The sequence below is a fragment of the Podarcis melisellensis genome (assembly GCF_964234715.1).
Source record: "Podarcis melisellensis genome assembly, chromosome: 4".
Classification (NCBI taxonomy): domain Eukaryota; kingdom Metazoa; phylum Chordata; class Lepidosauria; order Squamata; family Lacertidae; genus Podarcis; species Podarcis melisellensis.
In genome coordinates, this window is record NC_138531.1 from 60,848,377 (window position 1) to 60,875,557 (window position 27,181).

Below are 27,181 nucleotides of genomic sequence, written 5' to 3' on the forward strand. Positions count from 1 at the left end.
CTTTGTGGCATGGCATGTTGGCAAACTTATAACTCAGATTTGTCATAAAACCACAGTGGTAGACATAAAACGCTATCATGAATCTTACTGCAAAACTTAAAACTGTGCATTTGGAAGAAGCAAATACGCTATTCATAAGAGTAGTAAATGGCTGTACTGTTTTAAGATTCCAAATTAATTTCACAAAGCAGAAAGCATTCTGGTACTCTGGCTGAGCTCCAGTTCCCCAATCTCCTTTGAAGTTTTGATTGGATAAAGTGTTTTTAACTTCCTTTGCCAAAAACGCTTGCAGAATGTTGCTTAGTATTGTTAAGTGCACCACTGTGCTCTGTTCCAAGGATGGCTGCCTTTCACCTGCAGTGGAAGTCACTCTTCTGTATGAATAGTTTATAATTAGCTAAAGTGCTCTTGGCTTTGTGGCTTTATTATATAGTTCTTATGTTTAGTTCATGAGTGATTCAGTTATATTGGAAAAAGAAATATTTTATTCTTTCAGTTAACATAAGTGCTGCTAGGTTTATTTCTCTTGTTATATATTTCTTTATTATGATGAGCAATTTAGCCTGCCCTTCATTTTAGGATCCCAGGTCAGGGTTCAAGATACAAATCACATAAAATTACACAAAACAGCCATAAATCATACAAAATAAGAAGTAAAATCACAGAACAGGCTCCCTACCACAGTTAATGCTAAAAGGTAAAGGTAAAAAGGTAAAGGACCCCTGGATGGTTAAGTCCAGTGAAATTTGACTAAGGGGTGCGGTGCTCATCTCCCCTTTCAGGCCAAGGGCGTTTGTCCACAGACAGCTTTCTGGGTCATGTGGCCAGCATGACCAAACTGCTTCTGGCTCAACAGAACACTGTGACAGAAGCCAGAGCGCATGGAAACGTCTTTTAGCTTCCTGCTGAAGCAGTACCTATTTATCTACTTGTGCTGGTATGCTTTCGAACTGCTAGGTTGGCAAGAGCTGGGGCAAAGCGACAGCAGCTCACCCCATTGTGTGGATTTGAACTGCTCAAGAGGCTCAGTAGTTTAGACCACAGTGCCACCTGTGTCCCACTAAAACACTGAATATGTCAAGGCAAACACGTACACTTTGGGATCACAAGGACAAAAGAACTGATGACAGGTGGGGACAAATTCCACAGATGGGGCACCATTGCATGGAAAGCTTAAACATTTTCCAAATTATATCAGCAGTAATAGGCAAGTGCTTGCAGAGGCATTTGCATTTTCACATGAACCCCTCATTTCATTAACTGATAGACAACATCCAAATGCAAATTCTGTTATGTGTCTTTACCTATAGATATGCTTATTGCAACATGGCTCCCCATGTTGTTGGCCTCCAACTCCCATTAGTTCCAACCAGCATGTTCAATGGTCAGGGAAGGTGAGAGCTGTAGTTCAATGGCATCTGGAGGGCCACAGATTTCCCCACTCCAACGCCTAGGCTATACACTGAAACGAGAATTGACAAATTCATTTGTTCTTCATTTTTCTCCACTAAGATATTTTTTCCAAAAAGCAACCATTCCAGAGATCTCTGAGTGTATCTGTGTTCATCATAATTGAATCTGGCATCTAAAGTACTAATGGCTGCCATTAAGACATAGCCCTTGCTTCCAGTTTAAGGTAAAGGAACAGATGATTATTATTATTATTTTCCGCCCTTCATCCACAGGTGGCAGGGCAGTTCACAAGATAAAAATACAGGATAAAAGCACAAAATGAATAGTTTTTTAAAAAAATCAACCCACTCCCACAAAGGATAAAGGGGAGCATTTTTGCCTGGTGCCTAAAGATGCATTATGGAGGTGCAAGATGAAACTCCCTGGGGGAGAGCAATCCACAAATGTGGAGCCTCTGCAGAAAATGCCTGTTCAAGTGTTGTCATTCTCTGGACCTGTTATGAAGGAGGCACGTGAAGAAGGGCCTCAGATAATGATCACAGAGTCCAGGTCAGTTTATATCGGGAGTAGTGGTCCTTGAGGTATAGCAGTCCTGAGCTATTTAGGTACACCCACCCATAGATTTGAAGGCAGAGAAGCAAAAACCTGCTTTTCTCTCTTTTTGCCCAACAAAAATGAATTAATGCAACTGAAAGCAAGGAAACAAAACCAGAACACCTATTCTGTTATACTCCTATGACTTTGATGCATATGCAGTTTGTTGTTTTCGCTAGGCTTTGGACAGCTAATGAAGGTTTGGATGATCAGAAATTTAAGAATCTATTTCTGTTTTGTTGACATGGTTGGTAGGACAGCAGGATTATCGGTTATATTCATGAAGATTGTTCTTGTGAATATCAGCCACCAAGCTGTCTCAGAAATGATTACACTTATTATTTGTTTTCAGTTTTGCCCTGACAGTTTTTCACAAAATTACTGATGCTGGAAGGTTTGAAAAACATACTGTATCACTGACAATACATGGAGGAATAGCAACCCACTCCTGCTGTCTTTTTTTTTAAAAAAAGGATATTACCACCGTCTGGTAGGCTGTAGGGAAAGGAATAAAGCAGTGTTTGAAAACAAAAGAATAGCACAGAGAGGTAGGTGGAAAAGATGCTAGGGGGAACAAAAACTGCTGCAAGCAAGACTTACCATAATCATTCAAGGAGGGCTTACAAAAGGATATTAAAACTACCTGGGAGACCACAGCCTAGGGCCATTTTGGCAAGGAAAGGAGTAAAGAGAGACTGTAATGCAATAATAGTGGAGGATTTGATCACAGACAAACATTTAGAAAGGAAAATGGGAGGGAATAGCTTAAATTCATTGAATCAACCTCACTCTGTTTGGGTTTTCCTGCCTTCTTTTTGCCTATTGTTTGTGTAGGTTTCTTTTGTCAAATGCAGAGATTCTCCCCCGCCCCCACCGAATATCTAAAATTGCTTTAATACTTAGAAACACAATGCATTAAATCTTTTTTAAAAATATAATTTATATTTTCAATGGAAAAAGGGGCAAGGGGGAGCTCCTTTTGCGCATTAATTTTTTTCTGTTTTGCCATATTGACCACAGCCAACATTGACCAGGTGTGTTTCTTGGACCTCACAGGCTGTTAGCAAATCTGTTGTCTTTGTTTTAAGGGAAAACTCCACTGTTCCATACTAAATGTTGCTAGTCCTTGCCTTACAAGCCTCTGTGTATTGTTTTCCCTATGTGTTTTTCGTTGTGACTCTTCTAAATATATATAGAGAGAGCAGCTCATCAGACAGTACATTAAATTTGTTATTATGCTGTAAATAACCAGAGGTTACTGAAAGCTCAGTTGCATACATGCACAGTGTGAACAAAGGTTTTCCCCCATCTATTTCAGTACCAGGGACAGTGAACACAAAAGTGAAAGGAAAGTCTTGATCATGTGGGAGCTCTGTGCATATTCAACTGCTTTCTGCTCTAGGAGATACTGATAGAACAAATAAATAAATAAATATGAAGTTGTGTAAGTTCTTTTCACACATAAATTCAGGAATGTCTTCAGTCGAAGTCTTGCTATAGGTGAAATGAATAACCACTTTATGTATTTAAGCTATATAATTTAATATTGTTTCCTTTTATGATTACTTTCAAATATGATATTCCTATACCTGTGCACAGCATATACTCTGGATCAGATAGTAATGTCTCTGAGTGCAGTTGTGAATATTGTATCTGTTCTGTACTGACGCAGAAAGAAGTAGTTTTGGAATATTATTTGCTTTGTCTTAGATGATATCCAGAGGTCACCTTTATGTAAGTTCTAGATTCAAAGGCGCTGTAAAAGAATTGTGCCTGCCTGCACTAGGAAAGTTGTAATCTTTGAATTTCAAAAACCCTCATAAACCTATTGCTACTTGTGGTGTGACCAGATTACCTGTGAAGCTACACATGAACTTGGGCATGTGGAAGTGACCCCTGGCCATTTTGACCAACATTAGCATACAGTTCTCAAGAGAGTTCACCAATATTCAATATTTCCAAAATTTTAGCCACCCCGTCTTAATGGTTGATGGAGCATTAGAAAGAAGACAAATCAAATACGTCCATTTTGGGGAGGATTTCATAGGCCATAATTTGAGCCACAGATTGTATCTGAAAGATAATAAGTACCTTGTATAGAGATTGGAGGGCTAGCCACCATATTTTGTACCCAGGGTTGTCCTTATGGTTGTGGGGGATCCAAGGCAAATCATGCTGTGAATTTTTCCATCTTTCTAACTTGCACACATGATCTATGTATCACAAAAAAAGTTCATTGCAAAACTGACTAAACATTAGTTGGCTGAATCGGGTGTTTTCAACTTTCCTTCCTTTTGTGGTGCCTTTTTACATTAATTCTAAATTGACCTTGGTTCTTTCAGCTTAGTCTGTATTTAATTCTTTGTTTGAGCTCCACATTTATTCAATCTAATAGTGCTACTATCTTAACATTGCCAGTGAATGTTCAAATTGAATAAAAGCTCCATCTAGGTTTTTATATATATATAATGCAGTGTAAAACAAAGGGTATCTTTTTTTTCAGAACTTCATCTCTGATTTTTTTCTAATTCTGAGCTGAGCTACTGTATTCAGTGTTTTAAATGTCTACACTAATTAACTTTCTAGCTCAGCTTCTATCATAGACTACTCAAAGATTTATAACATTGAGGATCAGAAGGTTGAATCAAGGATTTAATAAAATGTGTTGGACAAAGAACAAGTTGTATAGCTGCACAGAATAATAAGAGTTCATTAAAGCATTGCTGATGTGGACATAATGATAATTGCTACTCATCTATTGAAATTGATTTAGTGCTTAGCCTTACTTAAACATGTCATTAACTAATTACTTTAACTAAACAGACTTTGCTGACAAACCTTTGAGTAACATACATTGCTAAATGTTTAAAGAGTAGCTTTGCTGAAACAGATTATAACATGTCAAAATGGAAGCTGATTCTAGAGATTCTGTGTTCTTTTCTCAAAAGAGTATCAGGGGTAATAAGGGTGTGTGTACATACAGCTTTTTAATGTATTAGATTTAACTCTGCTTTCCTCACTAGCAACCCATTCTTGTGGACAGAACAATGGGATCTCGGTTCAAACTGTAGCAGCATGAATAAAGGGGGAGAATGTCAGAGTCTCAAAATAGCACAGTGCTTCCAGTTTACCTGACCACAGGTTTCCTGCAGGATCATTGTTCAAAAGCCAATGGGAAACTTAATAGAATAGGGAAAAAAAACCATTGCTTTCCAAGGGGAAAACAAGAGGAACTACTCAGATGTTGTTTTTATTATGCACTATAGAAAAAATATTCATCTCTCCATTTCTGAATTTCTTCAAACAATTCTTCCTATAATTTTTCCAGAACTCTGCAAAAACTTTCTAAGAAAAACAAAGCCTTTGGTCTCCTGTGGACCCATTGCTTCTAATTTCCAAAAAGGGCTTGGTTCCATGTGAATTTGTTCCCCTGATCTTTAACCAAAAGGCTTTCAGAACAGTTTCCACTTAAAACATCAAAATAAATTATTACATGTGGAGCACCAGCACAATCTCAGATTAAGCAAATAAAGCTGCGGATTAAAATAATTCTACAAATTGAAGCTAAAAGGACTGAGTGAATTAAAAAAGCCTTCATCTGAACTAGAAAGGCATCAGGGTCAACAGCAGGCAACATTCCTGGGGAAAGCCTTCTACAGCAGGGCCCCACAAAAAATACATTTTCAGAAGGTGGAGGAAGTTTGAGGGTGAAGAGCCCTTAAGGATTATTTTAGTCCTATATCTGTCCACATTCAAGCCTTTCCAATTAATTAATCCTATGTGTCATGGAGAGCGAGTTATTACATATGTAAAATTATAATAGGGAGCACCAGAAGCGACAAGAGGTGTGAGAGAGAGCATGAGAATGAAAGAGAGTGCTGTTGTAAGACTGCTGTTATAGTAGCACAGGAAAGTACAGAAGCCAGATTTGCTGGGAATATAAGGAAGAAATCATGCAGGGGCTAGGCTATAGGATCCATGTAAGTATGTCCAGTAAGCTTTCTGTTTTGAGTGTAGCATAAGATCTAGTAAGAGATGCAACATTGCATTTCCATAGAGTTGTGAAGTTTCAGGGACCCCTGACAGGCCTCTGGCCACTAGAAGTTACTGAGGTAAATATCCCAGCCTGCCCACTAAGGCCATACTCCCTTAACTTCTTCCAAAATACACTGTAGCCACCACCTACTGGGTGAGAGAGAGCAGTAAAAATCCCCTCTTATAGGTTTGACTGCATAAGCCAAAACAAGCACATGGGATGATAGGTGCTCTCCTATAATGTTCCAGACTAGAAGACGTTTAAAAACAACAACATTCAGATCAAGTAGTCATTTGAAACAAAATAAGAGATAATGGTTCTATTCAACACCTTAACACAGATTTCCCTCTTCATCATTTTGTGCCTAGAATGAAAAGTATAAATGGCAAGTGGCTGAAATTTGGGGGAAATTGCCTTATATGTATGTGATATGTCCTAGAACAGGTGAGATGAACTCATGACCCTCCAGATGTTGCTGGACTACAACTTGCTTCATCCATGATGATCCCTGATTAGCCTGGGGCTGATGGAACCCAATAGCACTTGGAGAGCCATGGGTTTGCCATGCATCTCCTAGAAGGACTGTGCTATAGTTTTACATCTGAGTAAATTCTGTGGTGATGTACTAAGGTGTAAATTTGCCCATCAATTTTTGAGAGCGGGCAAAAATTGATCAAAAGGGGAAAGTGAATAAGGCACCACCTGTAGAGAGTGCAAGCCGGGGCATAGTAATGCGGGGGCATCGGAAGTGGTGTCATGCCTAAGGAGCGTGACAAAAAACCCCAACCCAGGTGGATTGCAGTTGCGGCACTCACACGCCCCCAGCGGGCATATTTTCGCAATCAGTGCAATCGTCACCATGAAAATCTGCCTGTGATTGCGCAAATACATCCAGCAGGCGGTACTTTCACCCCCTGGTGGTGGGCGCTTGCAACCCCAGCAGTGTACAGTTGCACCCCTTGCGGGCAGCAGGCACTCCCCCAGCGTGCCTGGGGAACGCAGCAGAAGCCCCTGCACAAGGATCACAGCGGTGGCCCCTGCGCAAGGATTGTGGCGGCGGCCCTCTGGGCGGGTCGCCCAGCCCCTGCTGCACTGGGTACTGGTGGAGCTAGCTACGCCCCTGGGTGCAAGTGTTCATATTACCATGTTCATTTATTTGACACCCAGTGTATGGGAGAGGGGGGATTCATTACAGCCATTTAACAACCAACCCCTCTATCTTTCTGTGAGTATGTAACATAGTCCTTAGGCTTGAGATGGAACAAAAATGTTGTTTATCTTTAGTAGGAAAATAATATATTTTTTAAAAATAGATTTGATTTGAAAAAATTAAAACAAAGAAAAAACATAATTTGTAAGAAGGCAAAAGGAGAATTATAAATTAACAAATGTACATTTTTTTCAGATGACAGTTGCATTATAGAAGAAATAATTACTTGAAATATTGCTGCGTGTTCCCTTAAATACGATATTGATTTTTGTTTCTCTTTTTGGTGTATTTTTAATAATGCTAACAGTTATTCCCCCCCTCACTCATGCTCAGAAAATGCAATAATAGTTGCAGTAGCTGGATAAATGACCTCTCTATTATGAGAAAAAGAAAATCTTTTCGTATTGTGAGGAGGCTAGTAAAAATGTGACTTCCTGCAGCCTGTAGCTGAGGTCAATACAGTCATGCTAACATTGAGGCAGCTGTGTGGAATAGTTCACTTGCTCTATTTAGATTCCATTTAGATAGAGAGTCACTGAAGATGACAGAGATAATTGCTATAGCATACATGGAGACAAATTCATTCTTTTTCTTCCATTCACACTAGATGAACTAATCACAAAAAGGCCACACACTCTGTGTTGAGCAAGTGCTGAGTCTAACCTTGGGATGGACAGATCAGTCTATATCCCATCTGGGTCACTTTCACATCTGTTCACTCATTCAAATCTGTTTCCTTACTTATTAGTTAGCTATAATCCACACAGAAATGTGACTTAAAAGATGTGTTTGAATACATAATGCTACACTATTTTCTCTCATAATAAACATTTTAAATGCATGTTGACACATATTTTTGAGTCAAGGAGTGTATCTCAATGTTCAGAGGAGTGAACTATCTAATTGATAGCTGCTTTCAGATCCACACTTGAGCGTGGGATGTGTGGATCAGGTCAGGTCATATCACGAATTCACAGAACTGAATTCCTCAAGCATCCCATGTTAAACCATCACAAAACATTAACAAATTACAACTGGTACAAAGTGAAAACAATGAAGAACTGCATGCAATTTCCAAGAATTTTTCACACTACAAAACAAACTGGGTTCTCTTGCATCCCTTAAAGGAGCCTTGAATCTGAATGACGCATTCTAAATCTGACAAAAGTGAAACATTTAATTGAATAATATGTGCATTGGTTGTATTACTTGTACATACTGGCAAACAGTGTGGTCATGTATCAAGTAAAGCCTTTCGTAGAGGCTCACGGTCTTCACAAACTGCCACAGACTATCCAACCCTGAACCCTAGAGAGTCTTATCCCCGAATGCCACAGACAAATGTACAGCATTATGGCATTAGAATACAGAATTGCAACTAATGGGTCTTTTTGTTTTGTTGGGTTCCAGCTCATGTGCACATTTTGGGGAATGAGATGACTAGGAAGACTCTAGGTCAGAGGGTCATTTATCTTGTGCCGTTGTCTCATTCAGAAGTTAAGCATTTTAGTTTGTGTTATGATACATTTACTGTAACCTGCTTTGAGTAAAGCTTTAACCTTATTACAAGACCACAACATGTGAAAAAGGTGCCTTCTTTCTCTTTACATTTCCAGCCCTTATTTGACTTTGGTTTATACATTTTTGCCTATCTACTAGGTGTTAGGTACCATTTATATAGCCCATATGTAGGCAGACTAAGGCCCGGGGGCCGGATCTGGCCCAATCACCTTCTAAATCCGGCCCACAGAGAGCCCGGGAATCAGTGTATTTTTACATGAGTAGAATGTGTTCTTTTATTTAAAATGCATCTCTGGGTTATATTATGAATAATGAAGATTTCACTTGTTCATCCTTTGTCTGCCATTCCAATAACATCTTGTACATTTTAGAAATCACTGTAACACCACAATTTAACAGGTCTCTAAGTGTGATAGTTCTTCCCCAAACCCCTGCTTCATTTCCTTTTTAAATATTTCATTCAAATGATGATATTATAATCATGTTGTTAAGATTCCTGGTACATCCTTAAACTCTTTTAATTTAAATTCTCCACCCTCCAGTTAATCCACACTTTAATAATAGCCACAAAACCATATAGTCCAGTCCCGTACAGGTCTAAAAAAGAGGATAAACAAGCCAAATACATCCACAAGAAAGAAAAAGAAAGGAAAGCTTCAAAAGTTTTATTTGCTTACTCTTAGACCCAATAAAAATAGTTGTTTTCAAGGTTTTTAGAATTAATCCCAGGCAATTCATGGAAATTAAAACTATAAAGCCCACTCTTTCAATGTCTACGTCTTTTAACTCCCAGAGACAAAAGAAAAACAAAGGAGAGAGAAAAAAGAGAAAAAATCTTCACAAGAACCTGGTTCTGCTTTCCCTTCTTTCTACAGTTCAAGTTTAATTTAAATGCTTTTTGCAGCTAAGCAAACTTACGGGAAATAATCATAAAGGTGAAAATAAAAATAGCACATCCAGATCTCCAATTCATGGTCTTAACTCAGTTCATTTACTGGGGTGCTAATATTTAAACACATTAGTAGTTATTTGTTCTTTTATTTCCCCTGCAGATTACCTTTCATGCAGTTGGGTGCCCGTGTCCAGGGGGGCACCTCCTTTTTTCCTTCCTGGTGTGGATCCAATTAAATCATAAACAGGAATTTAAAAATGTAAGTCCTTGTACCTTTTCCAGATTGGTCCCAAATCCTTTTATTTTAGGGAAGCTGCCGCTTTAATGACAGATCTCAAGGCTTCTTGCTGTGGGGTCTCGATCGTGCCGTGTGTCTGTGCTCAATCTTGGAGCCTCCCTGGCTCTCCCTGGAGCTTTGGGAACTCCGTGAGAACGTCTGCTAACACCGCTGGACCATCCAGAACCTGAACTAAAAGCCTCAGATTTTTAAAGAGAAGGTGTGTTGTCCTCACTGCCTTCCCATCTCCTCATTGCTCAGTGCTAGCTATCTCTGCTGTCTGCCATTGCTCACGGCAGATGCAGAAGCTTGTGGGTGTAATCTCAGAGCTTCTGTCTATAATCTTTGAGAATTCTTGGAGAACAGGTGAGGGCCCTGTGGACTCTGCTTCCTTGGAGGTTTTTAAGCATAGGTTGTATGGCCATCTGCCATATGATCTAGTTGAGATTCTTACATTGCAGGGGGTTGGACTAGATGACTCTACAATTCTATGACTCTATTATCATTGTATTTGCTTGCTTCCCCTTGCCTCACCCAATCCTTTAGAAACATAAACTGTCATCTTTGTTTTTTCTTCTGCGTGATTCCTTCACTCCAGCAAGGGTGTTCACCCAGAGCCTAGAAACAGGCTTCCATGCATATATTCTGCTTTACGGTATGATCCTTGACGGCAGTAACAACACACGTATCCTACAGCAAATGGTATATAGAAACACCCACATGTAAAATGATTAATCATAAGTACTTAGACATCTCTGATTAGCTTTGTGAAGGAAAATAATATTTTGTGTTTGTTTCCCAAGAAATAGTAAGCTCAACCAATGAACAATGGACAAGTGCTCACCACCTTTTTGGATGGGATATTTCTCTCATGCAGCACTCTGGTGCACGTGAGGCTCTCTGGATAGGGGGCAGTTTTTATACTGAGAATAATGCTCTAAGATATTATGATGCTAACATTGCTACTGCTGGACTCCAGTGCTGATGGGGTCAGAGAGGGATAAAGATGGGTCTTAAAAGCCCCATCACACTCACATTCCCCCCCCCCAAGGTGATGCAGCTTTGAACTGTGTAGGTAAGCCAGGAATGCTTGACTATTCTGTATTTCTCTAAGGCTATATCTGTTACTGAGTGAGCTATCCCTTCCTACAACACGTTCAGTTGGATCATTATGGCCTGTCTGGAACACCATGTGGACCTACTATTGAACAAATATTGGATTATACTATGCTTATAAACCCCAGGCATACTGCAATTTTGTCAGTTATTCACACATAAGCACTCTGGGGGTTTGTACTATAGGTTGATGGGAAAATGCCTTAAAGCATACAACCATGAAGTACTTTTATCTTTCAGTGGTGCTTTTAGACTAGATTTGCTTTGAAGCCACTGAAGTTTAATCCTAAAATATATAGTAAGTTTTGTCTTTTACAAAATTTGCGCCGCATCACAAAGTTTATAAATTGCTCAAAAATTGCTAGAAGAGAATTTATGTTTTCCTTAGTGGCTGTATTCCTTCAGGAAACACAATCAGTCATTTTTTTGACCACAGGAAAGCTCTATCATAAATAATGGTGGTTGCAAATTAGATTCCTTAAACTACTAGTATGCTATTACTATTGCTAATAACACCATTTTTGCTTTGAGAAACTGTGGTGTGCCTCTAACAGACTGAAAGATGATCTGAAAGAAACATATGTTGATATACATACTTCTTTTTATACATAATATACATAGGTATATTAAAAATAAGGATAAAGGACTAGTCTATCATTTTCCAACATGAGTGATCTATTTGTCCAATGCAAAGAATTAATGTAGACACAAGTTATAGACATGCTGATTTAATTATGGATACATTTTCCAAATACAAGAGCTCCTAATTATGTGTCAGGGGCAGAACCATGTATTAGGTCCAACCCAATTTGGTATAAGGTTCCTCACACTAAAAAAAGAAAAGAAAATTCCTCAAACTGGTCTTCCCTAGTTTTCACCAAGATTGCCTGTTAAGCACAACTCAGCTTGTGGCTTAAAACCTGGTCCATTTTGTACTGTCATCAATAGGGCTGCAGTGCAGACTTTCTGTAATAACTGGTGTTAGCTCACAGAGGAAACAGGACATCTTTGGACACCATTTGGTATTATTTTTGGGTGTTTGTGGTCTCAAGGGTTCCTCTTGATATAATATAGTCTGCGCTAGATCCTAGTTGGCTCTGCTGCTTGTTGTTCCCTCTAACAGTGACCTCAGATGTGAAGTGCCAACAGAATTGTAACCAAAACAAAGTTGTGAAAAGAATAGGAAAATGTTATCATGCTGAGGAGAATCTGAAAGTCTGCAGTACAAAACAAATTTTGAAGGGAAAAGATCAAGGGCTAAACCTTCACCCCAAAAGCCTAATGGGAACTGAGCATGTTCAGGCAATCTGGTGGAGCACATGGCTAGCTGGCTGGAATCCTAAACACAAAGCACTCTACAGCGCAACATTTTTGGCAGGCCTCACTTGGTGAAAGTTCTGTCCCAGCAGTTACTGCAAATATTCAGTTCCAGGAAGGCAACACTCAATTGCCTTTGAAAAAGATGTTCGTCGGTAGAAGGAGAAATGCAATGTCATTCTACACTTGCCTGAACTTGCTTTGTCTGTCTTTTGAGGGTCACTGACTGGGTTCTGTGGGCATCAGTAAGGTGACAGACCACCAGCTGCTGTGATGTGGGAGGTGGAGATGACTTCACCCAGGGTTCATAGTAGATGCATAAATATATCCTGTGTCTTGTGAAATGATACGCCTGGATGCAGATGTCATTTGTGTCATATATTCTGCTATTTTCGTAAACAGAAGAACAGCATATTTGTTTTTTTAACCTGAGATAGAAATGCTAAAGATGATTCTAAATAAAGAATATATGACTTTAGAAGATTTTTAGCCTAATGCTGCAAATATACACAGCAAAACATACTAAGGGCACAGCCCAATCCCAGAGAAAAACAATGGCAAGAGAATATGAAAATATGAAAACATAAGTTAAGAAAATAATATTCATTAAGGCAGGGCTAAAAACCTTCAATGGCATTAAATAGACATTAAATTTACAAAGGGCTAGATCCATTTTAAATTAAAAATCCTGACTGACTACCATGCTGCCTTGTGAACACATTCTGTAAGCATTAATAAATGATGAGTACAGGTTTGTGTCAGTAGTTTTGTGAACACATCCACCAAGCCTCAATGGCTGTGCCATCCCATCCCCTAAACCTAGAAATAGCAGATCATATTTAACTGGACAGCCACAAGTTACATTTTGCTGCCTATCAAAAGAAGTCATGTTGTCCAGAAATAAAAGAGGAGCAAGACAGGTCAAGATAGCTGCCTTTCCCCCAAAAACCCTCAAGCAAGAGAGTAATTCATTGGTGATAAAGGCCATTAAAAGCACTGTGCCCACAATTTTCTTAGGCTGACAAGGTTAAGGGGATGGTTCCAGGCTTGTTGGATTCCATAATTACATTCCAGTATTAAGTTATAAAGCCCCACAGGAAACTGTGAGATCAAAACCATCCAATATCTGCTTAAATGACTTGACACATGGAGGCTATGGAGAGCTATGGCATAAATGCCTGGAGAGAATGCTGGACAAATTTAAATATTCAGGCTGCTCTGTGGTAATTCCACACAGACTATTAAGGTGACTACTTGGACAGCTACCTTTAGCCAGGGAAACAAGAGAGCATACAAAATTAGTAAAGCTACTGCGTGGAATACTTTGACAATGCAACCCTTTTCATGCTTCTGAGTAAATAATCATCAGTGAGGATGCCGGCCATTGAAGAAATACCTTAATAAATAAATAACTAGATTTAGGCCTTTTTTCTCTCCATCCCAAGAACATATTATTTCCTTTTTGTGTGCAAGGCCATGTTATAAATGACATTAAATGTCAAATGTTTTTAAAATAGTGTGTTGTATTTGCTGTTTTGTTGTTTGCTATCCTGGGCTTCCTTTGGGGGGGGGAAGCAAAATAAGCATGATAAATAAATTAGTGTTTTGCATAAATTCCTTTGCAAATACTTTGCGAGCCAAAGAGCTAAGAAGACACAAGTCACTTATGTGCAGAAATAAAAAATAAGTAAATAAAATAAAATATTAAAAGTATTTCTTAGTAGGATTCATTTGTCAAGAAGATCCAGGCAAACATAATGAATGTTTGATCAACATTAGCTGTTCTCTCTCTCTCTCTCTCTGTGTGTGTCTAATAACGGAAAACCTTTCAATGCAGGGAGCTGAGATAACTGGACCCAATGTGAATGAATGACCTTGACTTTCTCTACATCCTCATTTTAATTCCAAAGGCACCAAGACTGCTAGAACTTTTGAAGCACAGGTTAATGCTACCATTCACAATCATTTTTGCAGGTTATAAGGGGAGAATAAAAAGTAACTCTTTACCATGCTGGGAAAAGGCTCACTGGTATCTTTCAGCAAAGATTCCATAAGTCTAACTTAAGTGGTGACAAGTCCGCTTTATTTCAGTCATTTGCAAGCTTCAAGAATTCGCACACAGTTGCACCATTTAAATAAGTAAGTAAGTAAGTAAGACTATTCTAGTTATCGTGTCTTACTCGTATTACATCAACCACTGTTTTTACACAGAACTATGTGTTATAAATCAGGGTTGGGGAACTTTAGCCCTGCAAATAGAATCATAGAATCATAAAATTTTGGAGTTGCATGGGACCCCAAGGGTCATCTAGTCCAACCCCTTGCAATGTAGGAATCTCATCTAAAGAAACTATGACAGATGGCTGTCCAACCTCTGCTTAAAAATCTCCATTGATGGAGAACCCACCACCTTCTGAGGTATGCTGTTCCACTGTCAAGCAGCTCTTACTGTCATAAAGTTTTCCCTGATGCTTAGTCAGAATCTCAGAAAACAAGCTTGCTCCATCTTCCATTTGTCAGCCCTTTAGATATTTGAAGATGGCTATCCTTTCAGTCTCCCCCTTTCCAGGTTAAACATACCCAACTCCTTCAACCATTCCTGATAATGTAGGCTAATTTCTGAATAAACTCCTGAACTGTTGTGAGAAAGGTTAGTTTTATCCTACTGATGATGGGCTGCTGCAGTTATAATCCTCTGCACACGTTGTAGCTGGTCAATATCCTTCTGAAAATGTGGGGCTCAGAACTGGACACAGTTCTCCAGATGTGGCCTGACCAAGGCAAAATAGAGTGGGACTTTTACTTCCCTTGATTAGGACACAAGATTTCTGTTGTCTTAGAAGAGCATTAGCTTTTTTTTGCTGCTGCTGCACACACTGTTGACTCATGTTAAGATTGTGGACCTGTTCACATTTACTACTGGCAAGCTAGGTGTTCCCCATCTTATATTAGTGCAGCTGGTTCTTCCTGCCTAAGTGCAGAACTTTACTTTTGTCCCTATGGAAATTCACTTTGTTAGTTTTGGCCCAGTTCTCCAATCTGTTATGGTCATATTAAATCCTGATTCTGCGGCATTGGCTGCCTCCCCCCCAGTTTGGTCTCATCTGCAAATTTGAGGAGCATCCCCTCAGTTCCTTCATCCAAATAATTTATACAGATGTTGAACAACAACAGGCCCAGGACTGTTGTTGCAGCATTGCACTTGTCACTTTCCCCCCAGGATGACGAGGAACTATTAATGAGCATTCTTTGGGAATAGTCAGTCAACCAGCTACAAATTCATCTAACATTTACCTCATGCAGCTCACATTTAAACAGCTTCTCTGCAATAACATTGTGGGGGACTTTGTGAAAAGCCTTACTGAAATCAAGATCCAGCCTGATGCACCAGGGTTATAAATATTTAAGAAAAAGATCATCATGCTCAGAAAGGACCCATTGAAATCAGTGGATTTCAATAAATCAAGCCTCTTTGTTTCAATGGGTCCATTCTTTTCCTCAAATGGTGTAGTAATGTTAGGTCTTGCTTCAAAGTAAAGTTCTGATTAATCCGAGCAGATAGTTCCTATGAACACTTGCACAGAAGTATCAGACTTTTTTACATGTCCTACAATAAATCTTCTGCCTGTGATGCTTTGAAAGAAAATTACTGCAGCATAGTAATTGAAGACTGTGCTACTATAACTTGTGAACTATACAAGGAATATAATTGCAGTACATGAAGAGCAAAAAGCAAATCTGTTCTAGAAATAATTTTACTACAAAAGAATTAATGCAATGGCCAATTAAAGTGTGCATTTGAGTGTGGTTATTACACTGTTTGTCATGCAGAAGTACATCAGCTTAGGTTAAAGGTGTTATTAAAAACATTAATTTAATTCCTTATACCTAACAAAGATAATTATAATAAAATACTGCAAATGATAATGAGAAGCACTATAATGAAGTCTTGGCTTAATTAGAGAGAGCTATAATGTATCCCCAGTAAAATTGCAGACAATATATTTTATTTTCATTATGGCACATTTAAAATGGTTTATTTAACAATTTCCAGAAAGACATTTGTTGTAATTTGTAGTACTTGCTATGTGCAGATGTGACAAATTACATAAATACATGAGAAAAATTACAGTGGACCACAAACAGAAACCCAATTTAAGTGGTTCATGTACAAACCAAAAGCTACTGATCCTTTCGTAGTCACTGGCAGCTAGTCACAGGAAGAATCAAAAGGAGTCCTAGTTGTGTGTACATTTTAATGCAAACCTACCAGATTCACACTTCCCAAAGCAATATACTATCCTTCAAATCACACACTTCTTTCAATTTTGTGATGTAGTTCTCCAACAAAAAAGCATATTTTAGAGGAAAGTGTGCTAAAAAAATATGTATATAGTTGTACCTTCATTTTCGAACAGCTTAGTTCACAAAAGACTTGGAACTTGAACACCGCAAACCCAGAAGTATAGTACTGGCCCGAATATAAGCCATTCATAATTCAATATAATTCAATATAAGCTGCACCTTTATAATTCAAGGGGGGGGGAGAAAAAAGACAACACCCAAATATAAGCTGCTCCCTTAAAATTCCTCAGGAAATTTTCCACAGGAAAAACCTGTTCCATTTTACCGTATGTCTATTTCAGCAGCGATATTGTAAAAGCCAATTTTTGTAAGGTCACGAATTTAAGCTGCATTTTAACTTTTCACGGTCAAAATTTGGGGGAAAAGTGAGGCTTATATTCAGGCCAGTACAGTAGGTGTTCCGGTCTGCGAACTTTGCCTTGGAAGATGAACGTCTGGTGTGGCTTCTGCAGCTTTCGATTGGCTGCAGCATGCTCCTGCAGCCAATCAGAAGCCACGTCGAATGGACTTCCGGAACGCATTCTGTTCGAAAACTAAGGTACGACTGTAATAGTGAAAATACCACCCCAAAATGCATTAAATACAGAGAAATTGATTGCAAAAGTGTATATGGTTGAGGAAGTGCACTTTAAAATGTATATGAATTTTCATGCTAACTTTTTTTAAAGAGTGGTTTAGAAACTGATATGGAAATGGGAAACAACTGAACTCCAGAGAGGAAAAAGAGAGAAATGGAGAGAAACCAACACTGAGAGATTTATCCATCCTTGTGCATGTTTATTTCATTTTCATCATATACAGTGGTACCTCAGGTTACATACGCTTCAGGTTACATACGCTTCAGGTTACAGACTCCGCTAACCCAGAAATAGTACCTTGGGTTAAGAACTTTGCTTCAGGATGAGAGCAGAAATCGTGCTCCGGTGGTGGCGCGGCGGCAGCAGGAGGCCCCATTAGCTAAAGTGGTGCTTCATGTTAAGAACAGTTTCAGGTTAAGAACAGACCTCCGGAACAAATTAAGTATGTAACCAGAGGTACCACTGTAATGCATGAATCTAGTTCAGTTAGCATCTCACTGTGGATGGGTAGGTGTACCAAAATGCACATTATGATTATCTACACATTTCCCTCCCTACTAGGTTGGAGCACTTTTAATTAGTCTATTAACAACCAAGAAAGTATTCTCATGAATGTGTTCAATGCATGAAACATAATGGGAATCTGTGTGCACGTATTACCGGTAATTATGAATCAAAAAACTGCTGCACGCATTTTCTTGGTTGAAAAATGAAGGCATGCTATTGCATTCTATACTTGATATGTCAAATTTCAAAAAAGAGAGAAGAAAGTAGAATAATATCTAAGAAAGAAGTGCATTGTACCATTCTATTGGTGTCTGTCAACAGTTTAGACGCTTAGTAACAATGAGGTGTTTTGAGAAACATAGCCCTTTACTGAAAAGCCTAATGCATCAGGCTTAATTAATGAATTGCCAAATACATTGCTGAATAAGGAACATAGAGTATTGGCATCTACAATGTATTTTCATTATTAATTCAGATGCATTCTGTGAGTTCTACAGAACAAAGTTAAGTGTGTACACAGATATAGTGAAGTTGAATAACTCTTAATCCTGCTCATTCATGCTTCCTCTAATCAAGATGCTACATATTGTTAAGCCATCCTCGTCTCCTCCAGAACTACCTGCTGATTAATATAAAACCTACTCAGTATTTCCAAATGCCCCATTTTTGCAGACCGTGGAAAATGAGTGATTTTCCACGGAAAATGATGGGAAATGATGCTCCATCTTTCATTTGCAGGCAACAGATGCTTCCAAGAAACACTCAAAGTCCTAAATTTGCTTTTAGGATAATGGAATATGTGAGCCCCATTCCTAATTTCAAACCCAGCTACAAATGTTAGTTGTTTAGCACCCACAGGGTAATACAGCTGGCTTTTTTTAAAAAAAGTACTTATTTAAGGTAATACCCAACTAAAATGTCCTATCAGTGCAATAATCTATGCTTGTGCAATGAAATTCACCCCCTACCCCAGGCTCCCTCAACCTTGGCCCTCCAGATGTTTTGAAACTACAGTTCCCATCATCTCTGACCACTGGTCCTGCTCGCTAGGGATCATGGGAGTTGTAGACCAGAAACATCTGGAAGGCCGAGGTTGAGGAAGCCTGCCCTAGCTCCTGCACGAGCCCCATACCCTCTCCAATCTGTTCTGGAGGGTTCGGGAAATCCCTTGAAGAGATTCAGGGAGCATGTAAGAAAGGAAGGTATGAGACTTTCATAGTGCAGGTGGAAATCCTTGCTCTGATGGGACATATTTGTTGGATAACACTCCGTATTTCGAGCCATATTTCTTCCTTGCAAAGGCCTCTAGGATTGCAAAACATTTCTTTTTGTTGTTGTTCAAAGTTTAGTCCCACTTTGGCAGTTGTGGACAATGAAAAAATCTTAAAGGTATTGTTATGAAAGTTAATTCAACCCATCATTACAATTCCAGAGACAAGTAGAGCTGACCTAAAACTTCTTAGAAAAGTTTTTTATGGTAAAACCTGAGCATTGTTTTCACTGCACCTAAATTGCTGAGAAATTTCAGATCCTCTGGAGAATATTCAATGAAATGCCCCTTCTCCATTTTGTCACTCATTAACAAGGTGCAGAATAATATTGTTTAGTTTAATTTTAACATTATTTCAGGAAGCAACTGGTTTTAATCCTAGTGCTCCCGGTCCCCTTCTCTTAGTTAATTTCTTCAATTGCTCACCAGCAAGATTCAGTATTAACTGAATTGAATCCCCCCCCCCCCCGAAAGTTAATTTTTTTGAGAATTGTTCTGTTGAATTCCCCCCCATCCTCCCCTTCCCGGAATATATAGCAAGTCACTGTCTAAAGTCTATTCAGTAAACTAGCCACCTATTTCACTGCCCACAAATAGAGTGGACAACCATAGTCTGTGGGGTGGACCTGGGTGGGACAGTGTTACTCAACTGGCTTCCTAACATTGAGATCACTGCTGGTAAGCAAGAGGAGGAGTGGTAAAACAGTGGGTGGAGCCACACACTAGTGGAGCCAATCTGATGCTCCTGCCATTGCACCCACACCATACTGACCTGCCTGCTGCCTCCCACTTTCCCTCTCAGTTGCTGCCAGTGACTTCTGCATTGAGCAGCCAGAGCAGCAACCTTTCTGATCTGCCCTGGTAACCATTCCTGGTGGAGAATTTTGAGAGGCTATTTTTTCTGTAATGTAACAAAAGGTTTGATCCCGGTCAGATTCCTTTATGGGAAAGAAGGCAATTTCCCCACTGACAGAAGCCTTCCTGTGCTGGAGGAAGTGTCTTTCTTTGAAGAACACCTATGAATCTAACTCACAGTTCACTAAACCACATAGCTCTAAACAAATTAATTTGTATCATCAAGAGCTTACTGTACTGATTATGAGAAAAGTATTTTGTTAATGCTATTGTGATGTACTTATGTTGCTATATGTGACACATGCTGACTAAACCTCCACTATTATCACTAGCTTTTTGTGAATCAGGAATTCTGGACTGAAGGGACATACCTGTCTCTGCCAATGAGGCAATTCCTGTGTTCCTGTCAATATTCCCTTACCAGAGGGTGTGCGTTTTTATATATACTTAGTTTAACAGTTCTCTTCTAAAACATCTCTTGATGTTGACATCCCAGTCAATTACTACCCATTGTCAGATTCAAAGGTGAGACACACAGCAATGCATATAATACTTTTGTCAGTAAGCAATACGGTATAATTTTTGTGGCACGTGGTATCGAAAACATAGAACATATAAGAACAGGATGCTGACCAGAGACAGAGTGGATAGGCCAGGGAATCTTAATACGAACTATTTTTGTAGGTCAATAAGAAATCATATTTTTGTTTATTTGTCTGATGTTAAGTCAGAAATGAATATGGATATTTGGGTTATCCCATTGAGTTGGTCATCAACACAAGGCATTATGCATATCCCTTTCCTAAAACATTATTATTTAAAATATTAATTCTCTGAAAGCATCATATACTATTCCTGGATGGTAGCTGTCATTATATTATGGTGTCTTGAGTTTACTGGGTCAGAGATTTATCATAGATATTTCTGCTGCTTTGATTTTTCTGTGGTTCAGACTCATATTTGGCCTAGACAAGGATGTGGATTCTGCATGTTCATTACTTCCACCTTGTACAGCAGCTCAGTTTCCATCTGTAACAGTGGATCCCTCTGTCACAGCTGATCATGATCTGATTTTTAATTCCGAGATTCAGTCCTTGACATATATTTGCTGTTTTAACAACCATCATTGAGTAGGTGTTTTTCTACTGTGTATCTGGACGATTTACATATATAATTTCCATTATAGCTAATGGGATTTAAATACATTAATGTGATAAGCTAGTTAGAAAAAAATGGACTATTATTTGTAAAGTGGCCATTTAAAAACCTGCATGTAAAATGTAGACATAGAATACTTGCCAATTTGTATATACTTAATAATTTTTGGATTTATTATTTGATCACCAATTACAAGCATGATCTTTTTATTGTATTTTAACTAGTCAATGGGGGGATCTAATAAATTACAGACCAATTATAATTATAGGAAGCTGACAGAACCTATGCTTGTTTAAATTAAGATCTCATAAATTATACCTATTCCAAATTCTATTTAGGAGTGGCCTAGGCCTTGGAAAGGGGAAAACAAGCATTTAAAATAGAGTTTGATATACATCATCTTTTTTGGTGGCCTAAGATTAGTTGTCTATGATCTCTCACTGCCACTTATTGATGACTACCCCCCTACCTGTCTTCTCAGGAGCTTTCCTCTCCATCTCTCTCATGCTGACTTGACATTGTTGCTGCTCTGACAGCAGTGGAAAGGCATTTTCTGATGCTATAGTAGCATGCGAGGTGTCAGAGAAGGGAAGCAAGGAAAGACCCCCTCCTTCATATTCCCATCACCACTGGAGCAGAAGAAAAGTAAGTGGGTTGGAGGGTTGGCAGCAGGAAGGCTTATGTACCTCTTCAGGTTTGGATTTTAATTCAGCATTGAGGAAAGCTTTCAGGATGTAACTGTTTCTTTGTGTTGAGGGAACCGCTATGAACTTGTCAAAATCACTATTTCTCAAGCAAAATATGATTTTCAGTTATATCAGTAGGCATTGGTCATATTTGACAATATTTTCACAATAGACGCTGGCAACATTCACATGGACATTTATCTGGTGTGTTCTGTTGGATAACTGACAGAACACAAGGGTTAAGATTCTGACTGCAGTTGAGGGATTCAAAGCAGATGAGGGTCTGACCAAAAATGGCAATCATTCAGAGGTACTGATGTGAACATTCCCAGGATTTAGGTTCTTCCCTTTGTGGCCTCTCACATAGATGGTTTATCCTCAATACACGGTTAGTGAGACACAGAACTTTCCCGCAATAATTATATTTGAAACATGCAATTTATGTGCGGATGGAAAGGAAATAGGATGCTGACATCTGTGTTAAGAATTGCATCTGCTAGATGTTAGAACTAGATAAACCGTGCAACCTGTTACGTGATATATAATTAACTTAGCAGCTTGACCCGATCTGGAGCACTAGAAAGCAATTTTCTACAGAAAGGCTGAAAAAAATCCATATTGATCAGTGCTAAGTAGTAAAAATTTATTGCAATGTTGTCAGTTGCCTTATTCCAAATCGATATAAACTTCACCCAAAGCTTCTTAAATTCAATAAGAGTCTGACAAGGCATTTTGTGTGTGTCACAGATTAGTGTTAGAACAATGGAAAGCCCCCTCTCAGGAAAACTGCCCATCTGACCAGAATGCTTTTTGTGTTGCTGTTGTTTCACGAGTACCTCATTTTGGAACAGAACATTTTTACTGGCAATTTGGAACTGGGAAGAGAAGCTCTGAAGTTTTATCTGTTATCCGATGCAAATGCCCCAGGAGCGTTTGCCAAGCTAGATCGAAAGCATAAGCAAAGAGATTTAGCTTTACAAAGAAAAATGTCTGTTAGCAATCAAAAGGAAAGAAATGAGAAGCATATATATTCATTTTCCAGTCTGGTGTGCTAATGAATAAAAAAATACGATCACAAAAAACCATGTGAATATAATTTAAGAAACAGAATCCTCTGCCCCATATTTCTATGTATTTGCTTCACACCAGAATGAGAAAATAATTGTCCTCTTTCTTGAGGCATGGGGAATAGATTTCAGTAGTCCGGCTGTGCTGTGTGCTGCATTCAGAATGATTTCAACTCAGCCGCAATCTAAATGTAGATTGTACAACACGAAGCAGCTACCTAAAGTCGTGAAATCTAATTTGAAGCTACAACAGGAGCAAAACAGGAGCCCTTAGACCTTTGAGACAAGTGATGTTTCATGAATCCTGATCCTGCCAGAATTTAATAAACTTGGCAGCTCTGACATGCTAGTTTGCATAAATGTGTCCCAGGGAGACTTCCTGTTCTGATGGTCATTTTAATAGCTTTTTAATTATTAGGGCAGAAAATGAAGACATATGTCTTCATAAAAACTGTACAACTGTAAATATGGCAATGCATTCAGGAAAATCAAATTTTCCCACCAAACATCAACAAAACAAATAGGTGTACAGATTAATTAATCATATAATAGTGTCAATGACATAATTAACAAACACAAATCTTAATAATTGTCCATGCCAGTTTCTTGTAATATGGACAAAGAATAAGTAAACATATCTGATATTTCTTCTAGAGTAATTGACTATGGAAGCTATTTGTGCTTTTCAAAACTGGCTTCTTAAGGTATTCAGAATGTGCCGAGTATATGCAAGGCAAGTGCGAAAGATAATGCCTAATGAGAAAAACTGCTATCCATGCAGTGGGCAAGTACTGGTTGTAAAACAGAATTAAATGAGGATAATTCTGTATGGATTTCTAATTAGTTATTAAGCATTTATTTATTGATTGCATTATATCCCACCTTTCCCCCCAAGAGAACATGATAAGTATATTTCATACTCAAAACAACCCTGTTAGTTGTTGTTGTTTAATCGTTTAGTCGTTTCCGACTCTTCGTGACCCCATGGACCAGAGCACGCCAGGCACTCCTGTCTTCCACTGCCTCCTGCAGCTTGGTCAGACTCATGTTTGTAGCTTCGAGAACACTGTCCAACCATCTCATCCTCTGTCGTCCCCTTCTTCTTGTGCCCTCAGTCTTTCCCAACATCAGGGTCTTTTCCAGGGAGTCCTCTCTTCTCATGAGGTGGCCAAAGTACTGGAGCCTCAGCTTCACGATCTGTCCTTCCAGTGAGCACTCAGGGCTTATTTCCCTAAGAATGGATGCGTTTGATCTTCTTGCAGTCCATGGGACTCTCAAGAGTCTCCTCCAGACCATAATTCAAAAGCATCAATTCTTTGGCGATCAGCCCTCTTTATGGTCCAGCTGTTAGTTAGGTTGGGCTGAAAAGTAGAGAGAGGATTTGAACCTGGGCCTTCCCAGTACTCTTGCAATACTCTAACCACTACACCACACTGGCTCTCTGTAGCAAAGTTTGATTTTCAAAAGATTCTTCATACATATCTGTATCATAACACAATAGCTGCAAAATTGAGTTTACACATTTGAACAAGAATGCCCCTTCAGTTTAAATTACCTTGCATTTTCTGATTACCATATCAAATTTAAAATCTTGTAGCTAGGACAAGAATGATGAGCATAAAGTGTGATGAGAACCTGGCTTTATGTTTGTACCTCCAACAAAGGTGTCCTCATCTGTACATGAAAAGCTATCAAAATTTTGTTTAGCATGAAAATACATCACATCTCAATTCGGGAAAATATATTACGTGGAAGGCACAGTGTATATTCAGTGTACATTGAGTTTCCTACATGACATATAATTGATTTTCATGTCAAACAAATTTCCTAATATTTTCTGTTTATTTATTTATTTCATAAAATTTATATACCACTTGATTGTTTTTTTTAAAAAACCCTCAAAGTGGTTTACAAAAGGATTAAACGATAAAATGCCATGTCTATAGGAGGTGTAAACTGCCTGGGTTCTCAGAATTCCAACAAAAGTTGTGCTTAGGTTCTGTCTTACTTTAGTGTTTGGGGATTTATGCCATAAATGATTTATTGGCCCAAGCACTCTTCTTAGTTGTGACTGCTGCTAGTCATATTTCCAAACATATGATGAGTATGGCCATGCCCATTAATTTTAGTCCCTGTAGAAATTTATGATGGAACAAGATGTGTTTTTGCATATTTGCATGAATCTGAAGATGGCACAGGTTGTCCTTGTCCAATCTGCTACCTGAATGCTCCCCATACTGCAAGTGCACTGCTTTTTGAGGCTCATGGTTCTGCAGAACGTAAGGAAAGGTAACTTGCTTTTGCGTGAAAGAAAAAATGGATGCATGGCTTTGTTATCAGGCATCTGCAAGCCCTTGCCATCTCTTTAGATAGTTTACTTACTTTACACATCAGATTACAGAAACATCCTTATGTTCTGTGAGGAATAAAAGGAAGATTTGCAGCCTTGGACAAAGGGAGTCATGCAGCCCAATACTAAGCAACATCTGCTGTTTACTTTAATGCTCCTTGTACATTGTAAAACACATCTCAGGGATCCATTAGAAAGGAGAAAGATTTCAAGATCCAGAATGTAAGAGCAGATAACAGATGTCCAGGTCAGATGGTTAAGCTAAAATATGTGATTTGTAACAAAGCGTATAAAAGATTTATGACAAACTTTTTACTCTGTACTTGGTTTGGGAAGCTTAGCTGGAGTGGATGCAAAAATACATGTTTATTTTTCCTGCTCAAAATACTATTTGATTAGCTACAAATTAATCATGGGGTTTTTAGTTTGAGCAATACCAAGGTTTTTGGTGCATGTTTTGACTTCCAAGGACATCCATATTTGCTTTAGATATCAGGAACATACAAAGCTATATTGGATCAAGAGCATTCATCTATAGAGTTCAGCATCCTATTCTCACAAGATGTCTGTGCGAATCCTGCAAGGAGAACCTGAATTCAACAGCACTCTCCTCATGTGTGAGTTCCATGCAGATTTTTTCTCTGCTTCTCAAACTTCAGGCTAAGATCAAGTATATTTCATCAAATGATATTCAGATGCATACCACCTCCAACACGGGAGGTAGAACATAATGTACTAGTCATCAGGGCTAGTAGCTGTAGATAGCCTTGTTGTTGTTTAGTCGTTTCCGACTCTTCGTGACCCCATGGACCAGAGCACGCTCCACTAATTTGCCCAATCCTCTTTTAAAGCTATCCAAATTGATAGTTATCAGTTGGAAGCAAATTCCATAGTTTGCACTATGTAAAGAAGTTTCTCCTTTTGTGATCTAAGTTTTGCAATGCTGACCGGTAAGGACAGGCAGAGTGTATGTTGGGTGCTGGGGAACTGACTGGAAAGTCCAGGTTGGATGGCAATGACTAGAGAACTCTTCTCTTGAGCAGGACAAGAATTTTGGATTTTTAAGAACTTGTGTCTTGCTTGAGTACACTTTAAAGAACTCCTGAAGTTCATTTCTAAGCTCAGCTTAGGAAAACTTTGCTAGCAACTCTTAACATATCCACTAGTAGCGTCTGCTTCTCCCAAACCAGTATTTCTCTCTTCCTTGGCAGTGTAGTTCCCACCATGCTGTTTATCTGTCCTATCAGGCTGGGGAATCAGCAGGCATTTCCATAGACCCTGCCTAAAGTCTGACAGGACAGTGGATTTTATGAGTGTTCTGCTTTCAGCACTTACTTCTGGGGAAAAGTATCTGGTCCAGGTGGGACACAGCTGAGTCCCTTTTCCCGGTGAGTGAAATGTCAAACACATCCGCATCTAGGGTCCGATGAAGAGAGTCCAAGTAGGAGTGGAATAAGCAAAGACAGACCTTTTTTTTCTTAAAGCTGTCATCTATACAAAAATAATTACATCTAATATTTCAGATTTCATTTGATCTCTGTCAGGGAAGAAGACAGGGTATGAATAAACACATAATAATAATAATAATCACAATAATAATATGATGGATTGTGAAGAGGAAGGGAGATATGCATTTGTTAACAGCAAAACTGTAAAACATATTTAAGATACAGTTGAAAATGTTGATGTGTTTTTATCAAAAACCATTCTGACTTTTAAATTTAAATTAAGAAACATTTAAAAGGTTAAAATTAATGACATTCAATTCCTTGTATTGCTGTCTGTCTTTCTGTCTTGCACATCATGCCCTAGTAATAATTCATTTATGTCTGGTGTTAGACAACAACACTCTCTCACCTGGTGACAGCATGCTAACTCAGTGTCCATTATAATGTTAACATTACTGAGAATCTCTCACAAATAGATGAAGTCTTCTCCCTTTATTAGCTTTTTGATCTCACAGACTAAG

General features: G+C 38.7%; 1 protein-coding gene and 1 long non-coding RNA gene across 2 annotated transcripts in view; one reads left to right on the top strand and one right to left on the bottom strand.

The window, feature by feature from the left end:
- LOC309368110 overlaps positions 1 to 10,205 on the top strand; it is a 123,452-nt gene extending 113,247 nt beyond the window's left edge. Inside the window, exon 4 of the long non-coding RNA XR_014167544.1 lies at positions 9,827 to 10,205. This is a non-coding gene — a long non-coding RNA (uncharacterized lncRNA). The remainder of the gene's footprint in view (positions 1 to 9,826) is intronic.
- Positions 1 to 27,181, bottom strand: part of LOC309368099 (uncharacterized protein) — a 362,074-nt gene that overhangs the window by 30,535 nt on the left and 304,358 nt on the right. The gene's annotated exons all lie outside the window — the stretch shown is intronic.